Consider the following 21,980-nt stretch of genomic DNA (forward strand, 5'->3'; position numbering starts at 1 on the left):
CTCTCCCCTCCCGTATCCTCACCTGCTGTTTCCTGGGCTCCGGAGGGGCCCCGCGTCTACCGGTCCGCCTCCCTTTTCTTCTTCATCGCTCAGTCCTTACACCCTCCTCATCCCGGGGCGGGGACTGCCTCAAAGGCTGTACGGGTGCCCCGCGCCCCTCTCCTCTCCTGGCTACCCGCTCGGCGTTCCCCCCTATTCCAGGCGCAGCTTCTACTACCCAGTGAACCCTGGGGCACTGGGGGCACCGGAGGGGGCGAGACCACCGTCCTCCGCAGTCCCAGCGCCCCCCAGCAGACGCCCCAGCCCTCAAGGCCTCCTGGAAGGGCCCACATTAAGCCGCTGCAGTCCGTTGCAGCCTGCCCTGCTCAGGTCGGCATGGCCGGGTTCCAGAAGAAAAGGCAGGGACTGAGGGTCATTCATTCTCTCGGCTGCTTGCCAGCCAGCGCGATGCACGCCCGAGACCAGTCATCTCCATGACTCCCTGCCTCGGGTGCTGTCTGTGGACTCCAGCACCAGCCCCTGCCAAGGGCACCAGGAGCTGATACTGATCTGCAGTGGTTGCCCTACGGGAAGCACGTGCAAACCTTTTTTTCCCTTGTCTTGATCCCCTAAACAACACAGTTTAACAACGGGGTACACATTAATTGGGTGTTGTAAGTCAACTAGAGGTTACTTTGTTATTTATTTGATGTATTTGTTTGAAAGGCAGAGTTAGAGAGAGAGAGAGAGATCTTCCATCCACTGATTTGTGCCCCTGAATGACTACAACAGACCAGACAAAGGCCAGGAGCATCTTCAGAGTCTCCCATGCCGGTGCAGGATATGGGGCACTTGGGCCATCCTCCACTGCTTTCTCAGGCACATTAGCAGGGAGCTGGATGGAAAGTGTAGTCGGGACTCGAACTAGCATCTGTGAGGGATACTGTGTCACAGCCAGTAGCTTAACCCGATGTGCCACAAAGCTGGCCTCTAGGTGATTACAGGGAGGGTATGCTGAGTTCTATGTAAATGTGAGGCCAGGGGTCCTGAAACAGATTCTTCAGGCTCCTAAGGTCCAGCCTTTCACAGCCTGGGTGCAACTCGGGTCCTAAGCCCCAGCACAGCATGGATCAAGTTGAGGTTCTCTTCCTGTATCTTGTATCCCAGGCAACACAAACCCCTCCCAAACCCTCCCAAGCTTCTTATGTCTTCCTCCGTTGTAATTCTCATTTGTTTAACTCTGGGCTTCCTCACTGCTTCATTCTCCCAGTGCCCATGTTTACTGGGCAGTTTCTATTTAATGTCTGTTGTATTCATCATATGGCCAACCAGTACATTTTTCCACTTTGTGAAAAAACATTGGTCAGAGCTGCAGAGAGAGGTCCCATCTGCTGGTTCACTCTCTAAATGCCAGAGACTTCAGGGACTGGGCCAGGTCTGCTCTGTAGCTGGCCGGCAGCCAACCACTCGAACCCCACCTGCTGCCTCTCAGGGCAGCCAACACCTTTGCTGGTGTCAGCCTGGGGTGTGCACTGCACAAGTTTTCCCCTGAATGTGTGAAGGAAACCGTCGTGGTCCCAAACACACCTGCTGGCTAGGGGCTGTCACACAGAGCCACCATTTGTCCCCTGGCTCCACCTCCTCCTGGCTCAGTGCCTCAGATACCCACCTGTGCTCATTCTCTCATCAGCGAAGAAGGGGGCACCAGCTCGGATTTCCAGAGATTGTTTCCCAAGGCTTACGGGTTCATGCTCAGTGCAGTCGGCCACCAGTAAGTACTGGCTCCAGTGACTTTGTGCAAAATACTCTGGGTACCAGAGGCTTTGGGATATCTGTCTAAAGCCAAGGAGGAAGGCTTCATGGAGGAGGTGGCACTCCAGCTGGGACTTGAAGGGCACTAACTTTCCCACACAGCAGCTGGTGGGGGGGCTGGGGGTGTAGTCAAAATCACCAATGAATGAGAAAGAAAATGTTGAAATGGGTGAGAAAAATCGCAAGATCGGTCAGGGCCCCTCCCCCTCACACCCATCTCTATGTTAAAAATCTTGTTGGGATTTTTAGCTTTCAAGTAGTGAAAGTGATTGAGACAATTCTGGAAGAAGGAGGGGAAACTTCTGTATTTCATGACTGACCAAGTTATAATGATTGACAGCTTATCAGGTATTGGCGGAAATAGAAAAAGCAGAGTAAGGACCCGGTACAGTAGCCTAGTAGCTGAAGTCCTCGTCTTGCAAGTGGGATCCCGTACGGGTGCCAGTTCTAGTCCCGTCTGTTCCACTTCCCATCCAGCTCCCTGCTTTTGGCCTGGCAAAGCAGTCGAGGACGGCCCAAAGCCTTGGGACCCTGCACCCGCATGAGAGTCCTGGAAGAGGCTCCTGGATCCTGGCTTCAGATCAGTTCAGCTCTGGCCGTTGCAGCCACTTGGGGAATGAGCCAGCAGATGGAAGATCTTTCTCTCCGTCTCTTCTTCTTTCTGTAAATCTGACTTTCCAAAATAAATAAATAAATAAAACTTAAACAGAGTGGAGCTTAACATTAGGCCCCTGGACCACATACAATGGGGATTGTGGGCTGCCTAAAGCCCACTTGGAGCTGCTGGGTCAATTCACCTCTGGCAACATAGACAAGTTGATATTCTCCCAGTGTGCCCCACAAACACAGGAAAGTCAAGATTTCTAATATGTTAGCAGGTATTCATAGCTTTTTAAAAAATATTTATTTTTATTAGAAAGTCAGATATATAGAGAGGGGAGAGATGGAGAGGAAGATCTTCCATCCGATGATTCACTCCCCGAGTGGCTGCAATGGCCAGAGCTGAGCCGATCTGATGCCAGGAACCAGGAACTTCTTCCAGGTCTCCCACGTGGGTGCAGGGTCCCAAGGCTTTGGGCTGTCCTCGACTGTTTTCCCAGGCCACAAGCAGGGAGCTGGATGGGAAGTGGGGCAGCCAGGACATGAACTGGTGCCCATGTGGGATCCCAGCACATGCAAAGTGAGGATTTAGCCATTGAGCATAGTGCTAGGCTATGCTTCTTAGCACAGAAAAATTCTGTAACTTAAAAAAATATGGTAATGATGAACAGAACATAAAAGTTTCTAAAAATATTTGGTTTTAAATTTTTAAAAAAGATTTACTTATGTTTTTATTGGAAAATCAGATATACAGAGAGGAGGAGAGACAGAGAGGAAGATCTTCCATCCAATGATTCACTCCCCAAATGGCTGCAACAGCCAGAGCTGAGCTGATTTGAAGCCAGGAGCCAGGAGCTTCTTTCTGGTTCTCCCACATGGATGCAGAATCCCAAAGCTTTGGGCCATCCTCAACTGCTTTGCCAGGCCACAGCAGGGAGCTGGATAGGAAGCAGAGCCGTTGGGGTACAAACCAGTGCCCATACAGGATCCCGGTGCGTGCAAACTAAGGATGTTAGCCATTAGAGTACCATGCAGGGCCCCTGGTTTTTAAATTTTGCCATGTCTCTTTCATTTGACCTCATTTGCCAAATCAATATTGATAGGTTAATCATTTAATTATTATTTCTGATAAAGGGTCAGTTTAGTATGTATTTATTGTTTTAAGATTTCTTTATTTGAAAGGCAGAGTTACAGCAATATGTAGAGAGAGATTATTCATTTGGGAGTCACTCCCCCAGTGGTCACAACAAGGGCTGGCTTGGTCAAAATCAGGAGCTCCACCTGGGTCTTCCACATGAGTAGCAGAGTCTTAGGAACTAGGTACATGAACAGGGACCTGGATAGGGAATTCCAACCAGTGTTCATAAGGAATGCCAGCATTGCAGGCAGAGGCTTAACGTTATATGCCACAGCATCCATCCCAGGTATACGTTTCTAATCAATAAAAATGAAGACGTTGGTGAAAGCGCAGCTGGAACTTCTCTCAGAGACAGCAATGCAGCAGATCGAGCTTCTGAGGAAACAAGATGAGACACAAATACAGTCAAAATCTACCCACAAAATTGCAAACTTAGAGCAGAACACGGAGGCCATGCTGGGTCTGACACGTGTGTCCCTAGTAGTCACTGAGTTGCAAACAAAAGCATCAATTTACAAAGCGGCCTCTAAAAATGCACCCACTACTTATTTATAAAAAAAAAAAAAGCAGAGGAGGAATAACAGTGTTACGAAAGCTGAGCATTTTTATAGGGTCACGTGTTCGTCAGAGGCAATTTGGGAAAATGCCTAAGAATTGGGATTGTTCAGTGCGAGGACTGGGAAATCATGGATGATTCTTTGAGCGCTGATAGACTGTTGGCTGTGCTGCTGATGTGTCTGCTGAACTCTCAGAAATGCTACCGCCTTTCTTGTTACAGCTCTTTCTCCCCCGAGGTTCTGCATTTGATGACTACGAAGATTTACTCGGACCAGGCAGTGTGAGCCCTGAGAAGGAAACGGATTAAACCACAGAGAAAGCGGAAGAGAGAACTCCTGGCTTGTTGGGAGAGATCCCAAATAGGGAAGCTACCAAAGGGAGTTTTATATGTTTTTAAGTGGGGAACTTTCCATGATTGGTGGTTATATATGCTAATAAGGTGGAAACCTATGAGCCATTCAAAGAACAGCTGCCAGAATCACCTTTAAAGCACAGATTTTACCAACGAGGTGAACTGAAGCGCTTCTTTGGGAGCCAGTCAGAGGGCAGAGCTAGAGTAGCTCCTTTGCATAGGGAGATTGACAGAGTGTACAAACAGGTCCACTGTGATCAGGGCCTTTGGCTGACCTTAGCCTGGGATTGTATTATTCTTCCTGGGACCCCTATAGGATCCCTCCCTCCCTTGCTGTGTTAATCTGTTGTGCCTGCATTGTGGCACAGTTGATAAAATGCTGCTTGCAATGCTAACATCCCATGTGGGTGCCAGCTCAAGTCTCTGCTGCTCCACTTCCGATCCAGCTCCCTGCTAATGCTCCTGGGAAAGCACCTGAAGACAGCCCAAGTGCTTGGGCCCCCAGCATCCACATGCAAGACCCTGATGGAGTTTCAGGCTCCTACCTTTGACCTGGCCCAGCCCTGGCTGTTGTGGTTGTTTGGGGAGTGAACCAACAGATGGAAGATCTTTTCCCCATTATTTCTGTAATTTTGCCTTTTAAATAAATCAATAATTAAAAAAAAACCCACAAATATCTGTCCTGTCTCTATCAATAGCTAAATAGATGTGGAATGCCAAGTTCATTTCTTTAATTGTATCTATTTCCTAGCCAAGCACTACCGTGTTCCATAGAGAATGAAGGGACAGAAAGACATTGAGCATCAAATTTTGTTGAAAATTACAATATATATGCAAACCATTAGAATGTCTGAAAATAGATAAGCCAACCCACCAAACACTGACAAGGAAGTGAGGCAAATGCTTCCACCACACATCGCTGGAGGGAATGCAGAGCAGCACACCCTGAAGAACAGCTTGACGTGAAGTTAAACACACATTGGCCCTAGGATCCAGAGGGGAAAAAAAAATATCACATTCCTGGCTCTTTATCCTAGAGACATGAAATCTTACATTCTCATGAAAGCTGCATGTTAATGTTCATCGCAGTGTAACTTACAATAACACTGAAGTGGAAATAACTCCTGTGTCCTTCCGTGGACAGGTGGATAATATACTGTGCAGCATCCACAGCTGAGCCAGAACACACCCGAATGCATCCCCAGGGCATTAAGCTGAGTGCAAGAGGCTCATCTCAAGAGGTTACATGGGTCTTTGTCCATTTGTAACATGCTGTGATGAATTTACAGTAATGGTGCTTGCAAGAGAAAAAAAATAGTCGATAACAGGACAATGAATAAATAAAATGGAGAATTTTTTATGCTGAATTTTTTATTGAGTAGTAAAAATGAAGATGTTGGGCCTGGCACAATGGCTCAATGGCTAAATCCTCACCTTAGAAGCATCAGAATCCCATATGGGTACTGGTTCATGTCACAGCTGCTTCACTTCCATTCCAAATCCCTGCTTGTGGCCTGGCAAAGCAGCAGATCATGGCCCAAAGTCTTGGGACCCTGCACCTGTGTGGGAGACCTGGAAGAAGTTCCTGGCTCCATGCTTTGAATCAGTTTAGCTCTAGCCATTCCAGCCATTTGGGGAGTGAACCAGTGGATGGAAGACCTTCTCTATGTCTCTTTCTCTCTGTAAATCTGATCTGCCTTTCCAATAAAAATTAATAAATCTTTAAAAACCATGTTACAGGCATTCACATAAATGAGGAAAGAAATCTGAAATATTTAGTGAAAACATTTCATATCTAGTGAAAGAATAAATTATCCAATAGCCTTTACAGTATGATAGCATTTTAAATATTTCAAACTGGCAATGCATGTTTTTCTTAGGGATGCAAACAGAAGTAGGGTAAGAAAAGAGAATCCAAGAATAAACTCCAAAGGTAGAGCCCTTTTAAAATAATATTTATCTAGTTGGAAATAATTTTTTAGGAGCCAGCATGGTGGCATGATAGGTAAAGCCACCTCTTACAATGCTAACCATCTCATTGAGGCACTGGTTCAAATTTAGGCTGCTCCACTTCTAATCCGGATCCCGCCAGTGACCTGGAAAAAGCATCAGACGATGGCCAAGTGTTTGGGTTCCTGTCACCTATGTGGGAGACCTACATGACACTCCTGGCTCCTGGCTTCAGCCTGGCCCAACCCTGGCTGCTGTGGCCATCTGAGGAGTGGACCAGAGGATGAAAGATATCTATCTATCTATCTATGTATCTATGTATCTATCTATCTATCTATGTATGTATATATATATAGATAGATATGTATAACTCTGGCTTTCAAACAAATAAATACAGTTTTGAAAGATAATAATAATTTTTAAAGAGTAAGCTCATCAGAACCAGAACCCCAAATAAGACAATCGCACTAGCTTTGAAAGAATGGGGTTGGTGTGAGAGATCTACGAGGAAGCCTCCTTACTGGAAGATTCCCAACGAGCATCTAAGCATTTAATGACATTGCCTGTCTCAGCAAAGCCTTTCCTTCCTCCTCCCTGCGTAGGGCCATATTCTTCTCAGGGCCTTGGGAAGAGTGGTGTGTATGAGGGCCTTCAGAATGTTCATGGAAATACAGCCTAGGAGAGAAGCTATGCAGGCATTACATACTCTTGTGTGCTAAATAAGCTGATCTTTCCATGCCGTTTACCACGCACAGTCTAAAGTCCAGTGGAGCTCATCGTTTCACTTTCTCTTGACTCCCTGCCAGTCAGCACTCTGTCCCTGTTGCCCATCCACACTGTGTCAGTCTTTGCTGGGGCCTTCCAGTGAGTGGTGCTGATGTTGGCTACTTGGTCTTTCTCTCACCTGCTCCTCAGCAGCACAGGCCTCCTGACACCACACGCCCTGCTTCCCCTCACCTTCTGGGTGGCTTCTTAGACTCCTTTGCTAGTGCTTCCTACATAACTAGTAGAGTGTCCCAAGGCTCAGTTCATCCTGATTGTGTCTAGTCTTGCTGCTTTAAATACCATTATCACAGGGCAGGCAAAAGTTCAGGGAGTTAAGCTACAGCTTCAGATACCTGAAGATTGTATCCTAGTGCCTAGAATCAAATCCTACCGTTGCTTCTGATCCAGCTTCCTGCTAATGTGCCTGGGAGGCAGCAGGTGTTGGTCCAACTCCTTGGGTCCCTGGCAACTATTCGGCAAACCTGATGGAACTCCAGGTTCCTAGCTTCAGCCGGCTTGACCCCAGCTGTTGCTGGCATTTGGAGAGTAAATCAGCAGATGGAAGGTCTCTCTCCTCTGTCTCTCTTCAACACTCTGCCCTTCCAATAAATAGATTTAATAAATAAATACCATGTTTATGGTGAGTACTCTCTAGTGTATGCCTCCAGGCAGGTCGTAGACTCCCCCAGTTTCTCCAGGTTTACATCACCAACCACTACTTGATGGCTCAACTTGACTTTTTTATGAATTTCTCACACTTAAAATGTCGAAAACAACAAATGACCTTCTCCAGGATAACCTGCTCCCCTGTGGAGTTCCCTATCTTAGTGCACAGCAAATACATTTTTCCAATTGCCCGGGCCAAAATTCCTGCCTGGAGTTTGCCTTGACCTCCAGCCCATCAGCAATTCTGTGATCTCTGCCTGTGAAACACATCCTTATCGCCCTTGATTACCACCTGAGCCCAGTCCCCAGCCCTGGCTTTCTCTCCAGTCTCCCCGCTTATACATTTAGATCTCTTCGGTGTATTCTCAGCATGGCCCCCAGAGACAACCTCCCAAATCAGACCACATCACTTCTCTGCTCCAAACCCTCCACTGGGTTCCTCCTCGCTTGCTGTGCAGTCAAGGAAGTCAGTCCAGGCTGTCATGGTATGACTTGGTAAGACCTCCCCACGCCTCCTTTCGTTCGGAGGCTCTCCTTGCTCTCTGCTGCACTCTGCTGCAACTGTTCCTCCTTGTTCATGCTGAGATGGACCTACCTGCTCCCACCTCAGGACCTTCGCATGTGCTGTTTCTTTATTCAGAACTGCCTTCCTCAAGATTCCCAGAAGGAGGCCTCTCTCACACCATCCGGTCCTCTGAAGCCAAATCCACGTTACAAGAGAGCTTTTATGTGCACCCTATGCTAATATCACCCTCAAGCAACCACCTTTGATGCTTTGCTTATTGCCATAACTCATACTACCTCCTGATGAGGTTTATGTAATGGTATATTTGAGGGTTTTTCTCTCCCGTATTAGACTGTAAGCTCTGAGAATGGATGCTTGGCCTAGCGATAAGATGCCATGTGTCACATCAGAGCACCTGGATTCAATTCCTGGCTCTGGCTCCCAAGGTCAGCTTTCTGCTATCCAGACCCTCAGGTAGCTGGGTTGCTGCCCCCCGTGGGAGACCTGCACTGTGTTCCTATCCCTGATTGTGGTTCCAGTCCAACTCAAGTAATTTAAGTATTGAGAGAATGAACCAACAGATGGATCTCTCGTTTTTTCAAGTCAATAATCTTTAAAAGACATGAAATTAAATGCGTTTGAAAAAATTTAATCCTCTAGTCCTTTCTCCCACCTGCTAAAATCTGCTGAAACCTTTTGGTGAGCTTTCCAGTTCATTTGTACTTTTCAGCTCTAACATTTCTATTCAGTTTCTGTCAATAATTTCTATCTGTCCTAATAGTCTGTATTGATCAAACCATCATTCTCCTGATGTTTTTAATTCTTTGTCCAAGATTTCTTTTGGCTTTTTTGGGGGGATCCATAGATGGCTGATTTAAAGAGTTTTGTGATTTTGATATCTGTACTTCCTTGGGAAATGTGATAGTTAATTTTATGTGTCAGTGTCGCTGGGTGAAAAACACTCGGAGCAGATGACTATAGCAGGTTAGCTTCTGTAGTCTCAGTTGGTTTTGTCCAATTAGTCATAGGCCTTAAGAGAAAAGACCGAAATTTTAATGCAGAAGTTTTGCATGCAAACTGCCTTTGGATTCAGGCTTCAATTGGATTCTGCTGTATCCTCAGCCTGTCAGCCTACTGTGCAAGCTTTGGACTTCCCAGCCCTGACAATCACAGGAGACAAGTTTGAAAAATCCTCCTCGAGCTTCTTTCCTATCTTTCCTTTCTGTTTGCTTTTTGCTTTATTTTGGGGAAATTTTCTCAACTTCAATGAACAGCATTTTACTTATGCCATTTTTTTAAACTTCTAACATTGCCTTTTTGTTCTTTAGTCTTTTTGAAGCTTTGTTGCTTTTTGTTTTTTAAGATTTATTATCTTTTATTGGAAAGGCAGATTAGACGTACAAATGGAAGGAGAGGCAGAGACAAAGATCTTCCACCTGCTGGTTCATTCCCCCAAATGGCCACAGTGGCTGGAGCTGAGCAGATCTGAAGCCAGGAGCCAGGAGCTTCTTCTGGCTTTCCCATGTGAGTGCGGGGTCCCAAGGATTAAGGCCATCCTCCGCTGCTTTCCCAGGGAGCTAGATGGGAAATAGGACACCCGGAATATGGATGCCTGTATGGGTTTCCAGTGCTTGTAAGGTAAGGATTTAGCTATTAAGCTATTTTGCTAGGTTCTCTTCAGTCTTTTTGAATAGCATTCTCTTCTTTCAGGAAACATCTTTTAAGAAATCTTTGAGTATATAAACTTTGATTCTTACACAGAGTTTTCATCAAGTATTATTTGTAATGACCAAAAAACTGGAAATCCCTAACTCCTCACTCATAGGAGAATGGATTAGGAACTTAGGATGGAGGTATCCTTATATGATTGGCTATCTTACAGCAACTAAAATGAATAAAGTCAAGTCATATGGTTGAATATTGGTGAGTCAAAAATACAAGGTTAAAGAAGAAAAGCCAGGTGTGGAGAGACATACCCATTTCAATGTCAGCTACACCACATGCAAATGCTATGTTGTATGTTGTTTATGGGGCCACACATATGTAATCTATGTGTTAAAGTCATGCAAGCACAGAATAAGCTCCATATTCAGGAAGCCTGGAAGCAAAATTACAGAACATAGGAAACCACTGTTTCTCATATGAGCTAGGTGAAGAAATATGTATTACACCTAAACGGTTTTAATGTAGTACCATAATAATAATGATAGTTTTATTTACTTAACAATAAATGAGAGGACTGTTCAAAAATAAAATTTGTAAGAAGATCAAGTGTTATTTAAAATATAAACAGGAAGGGAAAGTTAAGTCTCTGTTAGAAAAGTTAGAATAGAACTACAAAGGTAACAGGGAAGATGTCACCAAACCATTGTCACTGATGAAATAGCCAAGCTTTGCTTCATTCTAACCAAAATGGAACAGTGACCTCCTGTACCTGACTATACAAAAGTAATCAAAGGTGAATTGCAATGAAGGGAAATTATGCAAGCAGAGGTAAGATTTCGTAGCATGCTAAAATCAAATCCTCTCTGGAAATCCCCGAAGGGTAGCTATTCGGATTAATCTCGAAATTGAGATGCGTCCTCTGCCTTCAGAATGGTAGAGACAAACTGGAAATCTGACTAGACAGGGGAAAGGAGGCAGAGGGACAAGCTTTGGGTTGTAGTTCTACATCTGAGTGTTTTCCACCACGTGCCCTGGAATTGCTCTGAGCAACTGATGCTCCTGCCAACTTGGGATACAGTCGGAGTAACATAGGCCAGTGCAGCCCGATTGGCATGGCCTCCCTCCCTTGTTTTCGGTGTCACATCTCTGTATGAACATGCTGAGGGATGAACAGAATTCCTTCTCATAACACTTTCCAAACTGGCTGCTCACGGTGGCCACTGGAGCAGCTGGCGTCTCTCCTGTGCCAACAGACAAGGTGGAAATGGGCCAGAAAGGGACTAAAGAGAGATCTCAGCAGCATTCAGCACACTGATCATCTCTCCAGCAAGCACATCACTCCATCCACCCCACCTCTTCCCACTCACTCCCTGGAGGGGAGCTGGCAGCGGCACCCCCACATTTTCTTTCAGTGTAAACTTCCCCATTGCTAAATAGAATAAGGAGCCTATGATTTCATGTCTTCTCCAAGTTAGAAACTATTTGTTGGCTTCCTATCATAAGAGTATTTGGATCCTTCACTTCTCCTTTCCTTTCCTGTATCTTCTCAGTACATAAACATCTTGGGTAAAATGGCATTTAAGTTGTTAGAACAATGAGCTGTTGAGACAAATATTATGACCAAGATTCTTTTTTTAAAAGAAAATATTTACTTGCTTATTTGAAAGGCGGAGTAACAGAAAGACAAAAAGAGATCTTGCATCCACTGGTTCACAATCATACATGGCAGCCACAGCCAGGATACAGACAAGTTGAAGCCAGAAGTTGCAGCTAGATCTCTCGCCAGGTGACAGGGGCCCAACTACCTGAGCCATTATGGGCTGCTTTCTCAGGATGCATGAACAGGGAGCTGAATGTCAAGTGCAGCAGCTGGAACTCAAACCAGCTCTCCAAAAGGGGATGCCAGTGCTGCAAGTAGCAGCTTAGCCCACTGTACCACAAAGCTGACCTTATGTTTCATTTCTTGCAGTTTTTAAAATTTTCCTTAGAGCTAGTACTTGTTTTTCATTCACATAAGGTTTTAAAGCCCCGACCCATTGATTCTTTCTCTTTTTGTGTTTACAAACAGGCTGACAATATAATTTTCTACGTGGCCAAACACATAAGATAATACCTGTTTCTCTTTCTAACCAAAAGTAAACATCGTTCTCCCCAGAGCTCCCATTCGGCTTGCATCTGAACCACTAATTCCCAGATCTGTCTGCACAGCTGTCATCTGAGGGTTCTCTTTGTCATCATCCTGAAAGCCCCCCACTATTGGATCCCCTAACTCCTGGAGCCTCTACCATACTTTTTCTTGGCTGCCTCTCTACTGTGTACAGTATGCGTCTTGCAGGGGCTTCCCAGACCTGACTGATCGCTTGGGTAGGTATAGAGTTCTAAGTAGGAAATCATTTCACTCGGGATTTTGAAGTCATTGCTGTGTTTAGGTGAGAGTCTCTGTGGTTATTGGTTAGTCCTCATTCTTTATATGTGACCTGATGGCGCTCTCTGAAAGCTTTGAAAAGTTCAGGGGCTGGCACAGCAGCACAGTGAGTTAAGCAATGCCAGCGTCCCATACACATGCTGCTCTGAGTCCCAGGTGCTCCATTTTCAAGCCAGTTCCCTATCAATGCACCTCGAATGGCAATGGAAGATGTCCAAGGTACTTGGGCCCCTGATGTCCACATGACAAACCCAGATGGGCTTCCTGGTTCCTGGCTTTAGTGTGACACAGTCCTGACCACTGTGGCTGTTTGGGAAATAAACCAGCAGATAAAAGACTCTCTGTGTCCACTCCTTTCCTCTCTCTCTCTCTCTCTCTCTCTCTCTCTCTCTCTCTCTCTCTCTCCCTCTCAGATGAGTTTTCTTTGAAGAAAATAACTCAATATAAATTTCTGATAAGTAAATTTAAAAAATCATTGTTTTCTGATCATTCTGCTGACGGCTGGCTGGAGCCTCTCCTGTAGTTCTTTGCATTCTGAGAAATGTCCTCGAATCATTTCTGTTTTCCTTTATCCCCAGTTTGCCTGCTTCTCAACTTCCCAGGGATTTGTCACTGAACCTCTTAGATTGAAGTTACGAGCAGTTTCCCTCTTTCATCATTATCTATTCAATTTTTTGTTCTGGAGGACTCCCTCAGCTTTATTTTCTACAGCTTCCATTGCATTTGTTTGTTAAATTTTGGGGTTATGAAGCCAAGAAAAAGAGAGAACTCCTATGTGTTACTTCATTCCCCTAATGCCTGCAACAGCCCCAAGGATGGACAGGGCCAGGGCAGGACAGTCCAGGTATCCCAGGTAGGTGACAGGGACCCAAACCCTTGGAGCGATCGCCCACTGACTTCCAGGAGCAGGGAGCTAGAGCTGGGAATTGAACCCTGTCCTCTGATGGGGTTCCCGTGTGTCTTCACAGCCATCTCAGGCACTAGGCTAAGCACCTACCCCCATGATCTTATTTTAGTTTCCAAACGTCCTTTTGTTATTGTGCTTCTTTTTATATAGTCTCTTGCTTCCTTTCACTCTCTCTGAGGATGTTAATTACTGCAGGTGGCAATTGGGGCTTTTTGTTGTTGTTTTCTTCTCTGTCTCTGCTTCCTCTCAAAGTCTTTCACAAATGCCCACTGTTATCCCCCAAGGGACTGGGGTTCAAGACCCCCAGCCCCTCCGGGACTCTCAAATGCACAGACACTAGAGCCCCATGTATACAAGGGTGTGGTATTTGCTTGTCACCTGGGCATAACACCCTCTATACTTCAAATCTTCTCAAGACTACCTGATACCTAATCTGACATAAATGCTGTGTGAATAGTTGTTGTAGACTGTATTATTTAGAGAATAATGACAAGAAAAAGATCTGTCTGTATTTGGTACAAACACTCATTTTTTTCCCTAATATTTTGAAGCCTCAGTTGGTTGACTTCGTGATTAGGCAGATCTGTGACAGTGGGTTTCACTACATCCTACACTACATCCTATATTACTATATTTTATAGCAAAGGCAGATTTGCAGGAAGACAAAGATCTTCCATACACTGGTTCACTCCCCAGGTGGTCACAATGTCCAGAGGTGAGCTGATCTGAAGCCAGGAGCCAGGAGCTTCTTTCAGGTCTCCCATGTGGGTGCAGAGTCCCAAGGCCACAAGCAGGGAGCTGGATGGGAAGCAGAGCTGCAGGTCACGAACTGACCCCCATATGGGATCCTTGCATGTGCAAGGTGAGGATTTAACTACTGAGCCATCGCACTGGGCCTACTACCCCCTCTTTTTTCCTAGTTTGCACCAGACTCCTGTCCAGCATGCAGTGACCTTTGGCTGGTACAAGGGAGTGCTAACTCAACTCAGTGTACAATATTGAGTGTGGGGTCGACTTTTCTCACTGAGGAGCCCCAGAAGCCAGCATCTGCAGGTGAGTTCTCCTAGAACTCCTCAAAGAAGAGGAGTTCTCAAATGCCTGTCTGTGGCTGTGAGCCTGGGAATCACATGGGGATGGAAAGGCAGGCTCTCTCTCTTCTACAAGCCAGCTTTAGGTCATCACCATCTTTCCCTGGGGCTTGAAGCCCTGACCTTTCTTGTTCAGTTTTGCAGAAATAAACTTCCCATCTCCTTCTATGAAGGGGGTGGAGGACTTGAGCTGGCATTTCTGTAGATTGTCAGCTTATCATCGAGTTGTCAGCCCTACACTTACTCCCACAGCTGTGGAAATCAGTGCCTCCGATTCCCTAGCCTCTCGGTGATCCATGGAACGAAAAGCTCTCTCCAAGTGCCCGTCTGGCCCCTCTGCTTTGCTGTTTAAAACACCTGTCTAGGGCCCGGCGGCATGGCCTAGCAGCTAAAGTCTTCTCCTTGAATGTCCCGGGATCCCATATGGACACCGGTTCTAATCCTGGCAGCTCCACTTCCCATCCACCTCCCTGCTTGTGGCCTGGGAAAGCAGTCGAGGATGACTCAAAGCCTTAGGGCCCTGCACCCATGTGGGAGACCCAGAAGAAGCTCCTGGCTCCTGGCTTCAGATCAGCTCAGCTCTGGCCATTGCGGCCACTTGGGGAGTGAACCAGTGTATGGAAGATCTTTCTCTCTGTAAATCTAACTTCCCATGCAGGTGGTCCGATCTGGATCCTGGTGAGTCAAATCTCTGTTCACTGTCCTGGGTGAGATGATATCTTGCCCTGTTAGTTCGCAGAGAGCTGGGACTGTATTTTGTTCATGGCTTTAATCTCTGCACCAGGGGTCTGGAGGCCACTTGGCTATCAAGTGCATTAATTAAAACAGAAAATTAATTGCTGAATGTGGTAGGTGATACCTTACTGACTGTGATCTGTAATAACTAATTTGAATAGGACAAGGATGCGGCCCTGTTTTGTTAAATACCGGCCTGACCGCTTGGGACAGATCTATTTGCTCCCACAAGTTAACACTCCCTCTTGAACACACTTTTTTTTTCTGGTGGAGGGGGTGGTGGAAATAAGCTTACACATCAAAGCAAAGCTCACCTATCCCCTCTCCTGCAAACACAATCCCAATAAACATTAAAGGGCCATAAACTTCCTCTCTGTCTTTGGGAGTTTTGTTGTTTGTTCATTTTGCAGTGAGTCCCCTATCCAGAACCTTGTCACAGAGCTGGAAAAGCACATAGTCCTGTTGAATGTCTAAAACCAAGCTCTCTGGACTGCCGAGCACAGGGTTGGGGCATTGTCAATGTCCATGGTGTAAATGCAGTGACTTTGAGAAAACTCAGAGGGAGAGGGGCACCACAAGGTGTTAGGGTCACCTTGGGCCTTGATGTCAAGGACAGGGGAAGAAGACACGCTCATGGGGCCAGGAGCGAAGCAGGATGTTGTTATTGGAGACCATCAGCTTCTGCCACTCACCGCTGAAAGGCACCAACCAGGACCGCATGGTGGCACGTCAGGCCACTTCCATGAGCTTACTCCAAAATCTGCTGGTCAAACACACCCCAGAATTGGAGTTTTTTTTTTCTCCCATCTCTACCCCACCCCAAGAGGGATAGAAATGTCATATACAATGTGGTCATCTGTCCTAGATTCCGTGAGATTTGGCTACAACCAAGGAGGGCGCAGCATGTTGTAGATCTTACACACACACACACACACACACACACACATCACCTGGAACAGGGAGGAAGGCCCTACTGCTGATCCTGAAATATCCTCCTGGACATTTGGGCTGGGATTGTTGACTGCATGGTAGAGGGGTCTGGGTGGAGTGGATAAGGAGGGACCAGGACACAAGTTGGGAATGTGTGAAAGCAGATGTCCAACAGAGAGCACCCAGAGAAAGCACAGCCGGTGGCTGATGGCCTGTGGTACATCCAGACGGCAGCCACCAGCTGCTGCAGCAGGCCCAAGGGCTTAATGATCAGGTTCTTGCGGTGCACATGCCAGCTAGGCAGGAGCTGGGGGGACAGCCAGCCCAGCCTGGAGTTTGTCCTGAACAAACGCAATCACAGCTACCCCCAAGGCTTGAATTCCATCCAGAGCCTAGCAATTGCCTGCGGTCTGGCGGGGGGCAGGGAATCTCCCACTCAAACGCCTAGCGCTCCTGCGGTCTGCCGTCTGCCTCATCCCGACTCCCGGAGCGCAGCTCGCTCTGACCGCAGCGTCCTTCCAGGCCTGCGCTGGGCGTGCAGTTCCCACCGTGTAATTTCTGTCTGGGCCGTGAAATGCTTCTGCTGCTACATCATTCTCTTAACTTAGCCATCCCTTGAAAGAACTAAGTCCAACTAAGAGCCCTACCCAAAGCCAACTATTCCAACAATGTCCTTGTAATAATGTTCCAACACGGCCCCATTCAGCATCCATAGGATGCCGCACCATTTCTCTCTCCAAAATAACGTGTCGATGTGTAAGTACTCCTGCCTCCTGACCCAGTCTGAGCCTTGCTTCTGTGAAAAGGTAATGGTGCGGGAAAGAGGTGTGGTGGCCATGGGAGCACGTTAAGCTCCCACCTGCAGCTTCAGCATCCTCTATGGGCGCCCTTTCATGTTCTGCTGCTCCGCTTTGGATCCAGCTCACTGTTAATGTGCCTGGGAAAGCAGCAGAGGACGCCCCAAGGGTTTGGGTCCCTGTACCCTTGCAGGAGATGTAAAGGAAGTTCCTAGCTTTGGGCTAGCCCCAGGCCTGGGTTGTTGCAACCATTTGGGGAGTGAAGCAGTAGACAGAAGTGCCGTGTGTGTGTGTGTGTGTGTGTGTGTGTGTGTGTGTATAAAACTCTGCCTTTCAAATAAATAAAATAAATCTTAAAAAAAAAAAAATAGAGCCCAGCACAACGACTCAGCTGGCTAATCCTCCCCCTTCCAGCACTGAGAACCCATACCGGCACCAGTTTGTGTCCCTGCTGCTTGACTCCCCATCCAGCTCCCTGCTTGTAGCCTGGGAAAGCAGTCGAGGATGGGCCAGAGTCTTGGGGCCCTGCACCCAGAAGAGTCTCCTGGCTTCGAACTGGCTCAGCTCTGGCCGTTCTGAACACTTGGGGAATGAACCAGTGGGTGAAAGTTCTCTGTTTCTTCTTCTCTTTGTGAATCTGCCTTTCCAATGAAAATAAAATAAATCTTTTAAAAAAAGATAATAGGGGATAGCCTAGCCAAATCCCATCTAAGGGACGGTTCTGGGTGACAATATTCACCCCCCTCCCCTGACCCACAGGCCCACACAAAGCAACTGCTGGAAAGGCCTGGCAAGAGTCCAGTGGGTAGCCACGATGTCCCAGAAAGAACTTCTAAGCCCACAACAGAACATTTCTCATCTGTGGTTTTTGTACAGGATTGGGACTGGGGAGGGACTGGCCACCAGCCAAAGGCGGGTGGCCCGGTGATGAAATCCTGCAAGGCCACAGCGCTGATTCATGTCATAGTGGGAATGGGGACAAGCTTTTGTGTTGACTGAAATGTGCCCGCACACATGCTCCCGTTAGAAGTAGGGAAGTCAGGAGTGGCCGCTGTGGTCCCAGAGAAACTTTGCTTTATCTGTACTGTCGTGTGTGTGTGTGTTCAAAGCATGCACTGTCATGCACCAGCTCTGTAATTATAAGTTATTTTCAACATCAAAAGAGAATGGTCCTCACTGCTGACTTGAGCACCCTAGGGTGCTTATCTCAAACACACAGCCTTCCACGTTCACTCAGGACAGCCAACACTCGACTTCCGATAGCAGCATAGCTAGCATGCTGGACTGCCAGCCTCTGGGCCTGTGGGTGCCTCCTAGGACCCTGGGGAGGACGGGTCAGACAGAGCTGGTTCTGCCACCTGCACCTGCAGTGGGGTTGGGGGATATGGAGCCCAACAGGTGGACAGGCAAGTGGTCAGCAATAAAGAGGACTGATTTGGACCTTGTATGGGTTGTCATGCATGAGTTGTCTTAAAGACCTGCTGGTATACTGACTGGGAAGGGAAGCAAGGGAATACATGAGAAAATTAAGATGTGGCCGAGGGGAAGGCATCCAGGCCTGCAGGTGGAACACCCACACACCGTAGCAGAGTAGCTGAGTTTGTGTCCCAGCACTGGTCCCGAGCCCAGCTTCCTGCTGGTGTGCACCGTGGGAGGCAGCAGCAAGACCTCATGCACTGGGGTCCCTGACGTTCACGTGAGAGAGCTGGGTTGAATTCCCAGCTCCCAGCTTTAGCCTGGCCCAGCCTCAGCCATTGCCAGTATTTGTGGAGTAGACTAGTGAATGAGAACTCTTCCCCCCCCCCCCCGCCCCATTCAAATACATAGGCTAAAGCAGATTAAGAAACTCGTAGTCCCTTCTGATCCTGCTCCATGGCTCCGTCTCAAGTCTCTGTGCTCTAGAATGTCCCTCTCCCACACAGTTCTACCCCTAGGTGTCTGTCTCAGCAGGAAACACCTGTGACCCCTGGTGTTAGAACTGTGGATGGTCCTAACCTGCCTGGAGAATGACAGGTGTGGGAAGGAAGCCAAGGTCAGAAGGCCTCAGGGACTCAGTGAGGAAGAGCATGCCAACCTTGATCTCGCCACCTCCCACCACCCTCACCATCAAATGAAGATGATAGCTCAGTGACATACACAAGCCCTGAGTCACATCAGCCCCACCCCGACACCAGCTTCCTGACAATGCCTCCACTGGGAGGCAGCAGTGCTGGCTCTGTGCCTGTTGCAAAAAGGGGCTAACACCTCTTCACCTGTGCTGTTGGGTGGACGGCAGCAAGGCTGTCTCACACAAGCACAGCCCCTGAGACGGAGGAACTGTGAGGGCCCCCTCTGGTTCTGATGCTTGTTAGCAGGCACTGTCTCTCATCTAGTTCCTGAATTTTCTAGTTTTCTGGAGGCTGCAGCCCCAGATGGGGCATGTTCTAACCCTGTTGTCTTCCTCAGAGAAGCTGTTCCCAACCCATTTTCCAGACCTCACAGAAATTCCTGGTGCCTGCTCGTCATTGCACAAGACAGAGATTTGGACCCCATGTGGGAGCACAGCTGCTCCTGGACTCTGGGACAGCCCCCAACCTCTGCTCCCTGCAGTGGGGACACCCACTGGAGTGGCTCTCTCAAGCCAGAATAGAATGAAGGCAACTTCCTCATCCTGTTCCCACATCCCCAGGGCACCCACTTCTTCTCACCCGGTCTGGCTCAAGTACACAGCTTACCTGCCGCCCCTCGGCTTCAGTGAGCTGCCCCTGAACTTGGCCTGGGTATTCGTTGCCTCCTCGGCCCTCCCTGCCTCACCCCTGGGATAGCCACCTCTCCACCCCTGCTTCAACTCCCCCTACATACCCGGCAGGCCTCCTGGGAACTCACCAGTTCCTCCCAGTCCCAGGTCAGCCTCAGCCTTCCTTCCATGCATGCCAGGTATACAGCCCCACCCAACACGCTCCACTTCCAGAACCTTCAGGAAGATGCCTCCAGTCCCATCCCTTTCTTCTCCAGGTATACAGCTCTTCCCTCTCCCCCTGCACCCCTCACCCCCACCAACCCTGGGCTCCCAACTTCTCTGCACATTTGTGTCACCTGAGACGTTGACAAACTCCTTCGAGAGAACGCTGTCTGTGGTGAGCAGGCAGCCGTTGTTTCTGTTAAACTCCCCAATGTACAGACAAGGATAGACGCTGCTGTCTTCACACCCCAAGCACCATGGGCCTCAGTAAATGGCCAGACTCTGGATGCAATAAATGCATCAAGCACTCACTGTCCATCCTCACAGTGAGGATTCCATAGCTGTGGGCATTCTAAGTATCAGAGAGCACTTCTTCATGAAGTGCTGAGAAGCCACGACCTATCAGAAGCTCATTAAAATGCTGGCACAAATGGGTAACATGACAGCCAGAATTCTCCAAGAACACACTACCATCTTGTGTGTATAAACAATCCTGGGGAGTGTTGAAGCTATGTAAAAGACTGACTTGATTTTTTGAAAGATTTATTTGTTGGACCTGGCACAGTAGCCTAGTGGGTTATGTCTTCGCCTTACATGTGCCAGGATCCCGTATGGGTGCCTGTTGGTGTCCCAGATGCTCCACTTCCCTTCCAGCTCCCTACTTGTAGCCTGGGAAAACAGTGGAGGACAGCCTAAAGCCTTGGGATCCTGCACCCACGTGGGAGACCTGGAAGAAGCTCCTGGCTCCTGGTTTGGATCAGCTCAGCTCCAGCCGTTGCGGCCACTTGGCCACTCTCTGTGTATCTGCCTTTCTAATAAAAATAAACAAACTTTTATAAAAAGTGATTTATTTGCTTCTTATTTGTTTGAAAGAAAGACAGAAAGAGAGAGAGAGAGAGCTCTCCCATCTGCTGATTTACTCCAGATCCCTGCAACAGCTGGGATTGCGTCAGACCTGAAACCAAGAACTCCATCTGGGTCTCCTGCATGGGTGGCAGGAAACAAAGAATGAGGACCTCCAGTCCCCGTCTCCCAGGTACATGAGCAGGAAGCTGGATTCGAAGCTGGGTAACCAGGACTTGAACCAGCGCTCTGATAGGGGATGCTTAACCTGCAGTGTCATGCCTGCCCATGGCTTGTTTGTTTTGTTTTTATGTATAAAATTTTGGGAAGCAGAAATAGGAGTATATGCAAAGCACCCTTTGGAAAAGTCAGCATTACCCAGGTGCTTCTACGTGCATTAGAATGAGTTCTTGTGTCACTTAATAGTGGGGATGCATTCTGGGAAATATGTTGTTGACAGCTTTTTGTGTAAACCTCACCTGGTGCACTTGCTCAGATCGAAGGAGTCAGGCCCTCAGCAGGGGCTTCTGCTGCAATCAGTCAAGGGAAACTCAGGATGTAGGAGCTGCTGAAACACTGCAGATTGCTTTCAAAGTGACTCCCAAATGACTCCAGTGGACAATGTGGGGCCAAGCTGAAACCTGGATCCTGGAACTCCATCTGGGTTTTCCACATGATGGCCCACTTGGGCCGTCCTCTGCAGCTTTCCAGGATGCATTAACAGAGAACTGCATTAGAAGTGGAACAGTGGGGACTTGAACTGGTGTCCTTATAGGATGCATGCACTTCAAACAGAGACTTAGCTCACTACACCACAATCCTGGCCCCACGCAAGGACCAATCTTTCTTGGTTTATTTAATTTCTTTTTTTTTTTTTTTTAAAGATTTATTTATTTGTACTACAAAGTCAGATATACAGAGAGGAAGATCTTCCGTCTGATGATTCACTCCCCAAGTGAGCGCAACGGCTGGTGCTGCGCGGATCCGATGCCGGGAACCCAGAACCTCTTCCGGGTCTCCCATGTGGGTGCAGGGTCCCAAAGCCCCGGGCTGTCCTCGACTGCCCTCCCAGTCCACAAGCAGGGAGCCGGATGGGAAGTGGAGCTGCCGGGACTAGAACAGGCGCCCATATGGGATCCCGTGGCGTTCAAGGCGAGGACTTTAGCCGCTAGGCCACGCTGCCGGGCCCGGTTTCTTTCATTTCTGTGGATTCAGAAACTTGGGAGTCAACGAGTCTAGTGGTCCCACCCATCTGGGGTCATGGATCCAGTAAAAATACTGGTGCCTCCTTAAGAATAGGAGTATGAGGTGTATGAGGGAAGCT

The sequence above is a fragment of the Ochotona princeps genome, chromosome 17, assembly GCF_030435755.1.
Source record: "Ochotona princeps isolate mOchPri1 chromosome 17, mOchPri1.hap1, whole genome shotgun sequence".
Lineage (NCBI taxonomy): Eukaryota > Metazoa > Chordata > Mammalia > Lagomorpha > Ochotonidae > Ochotona > Ochotona princeps.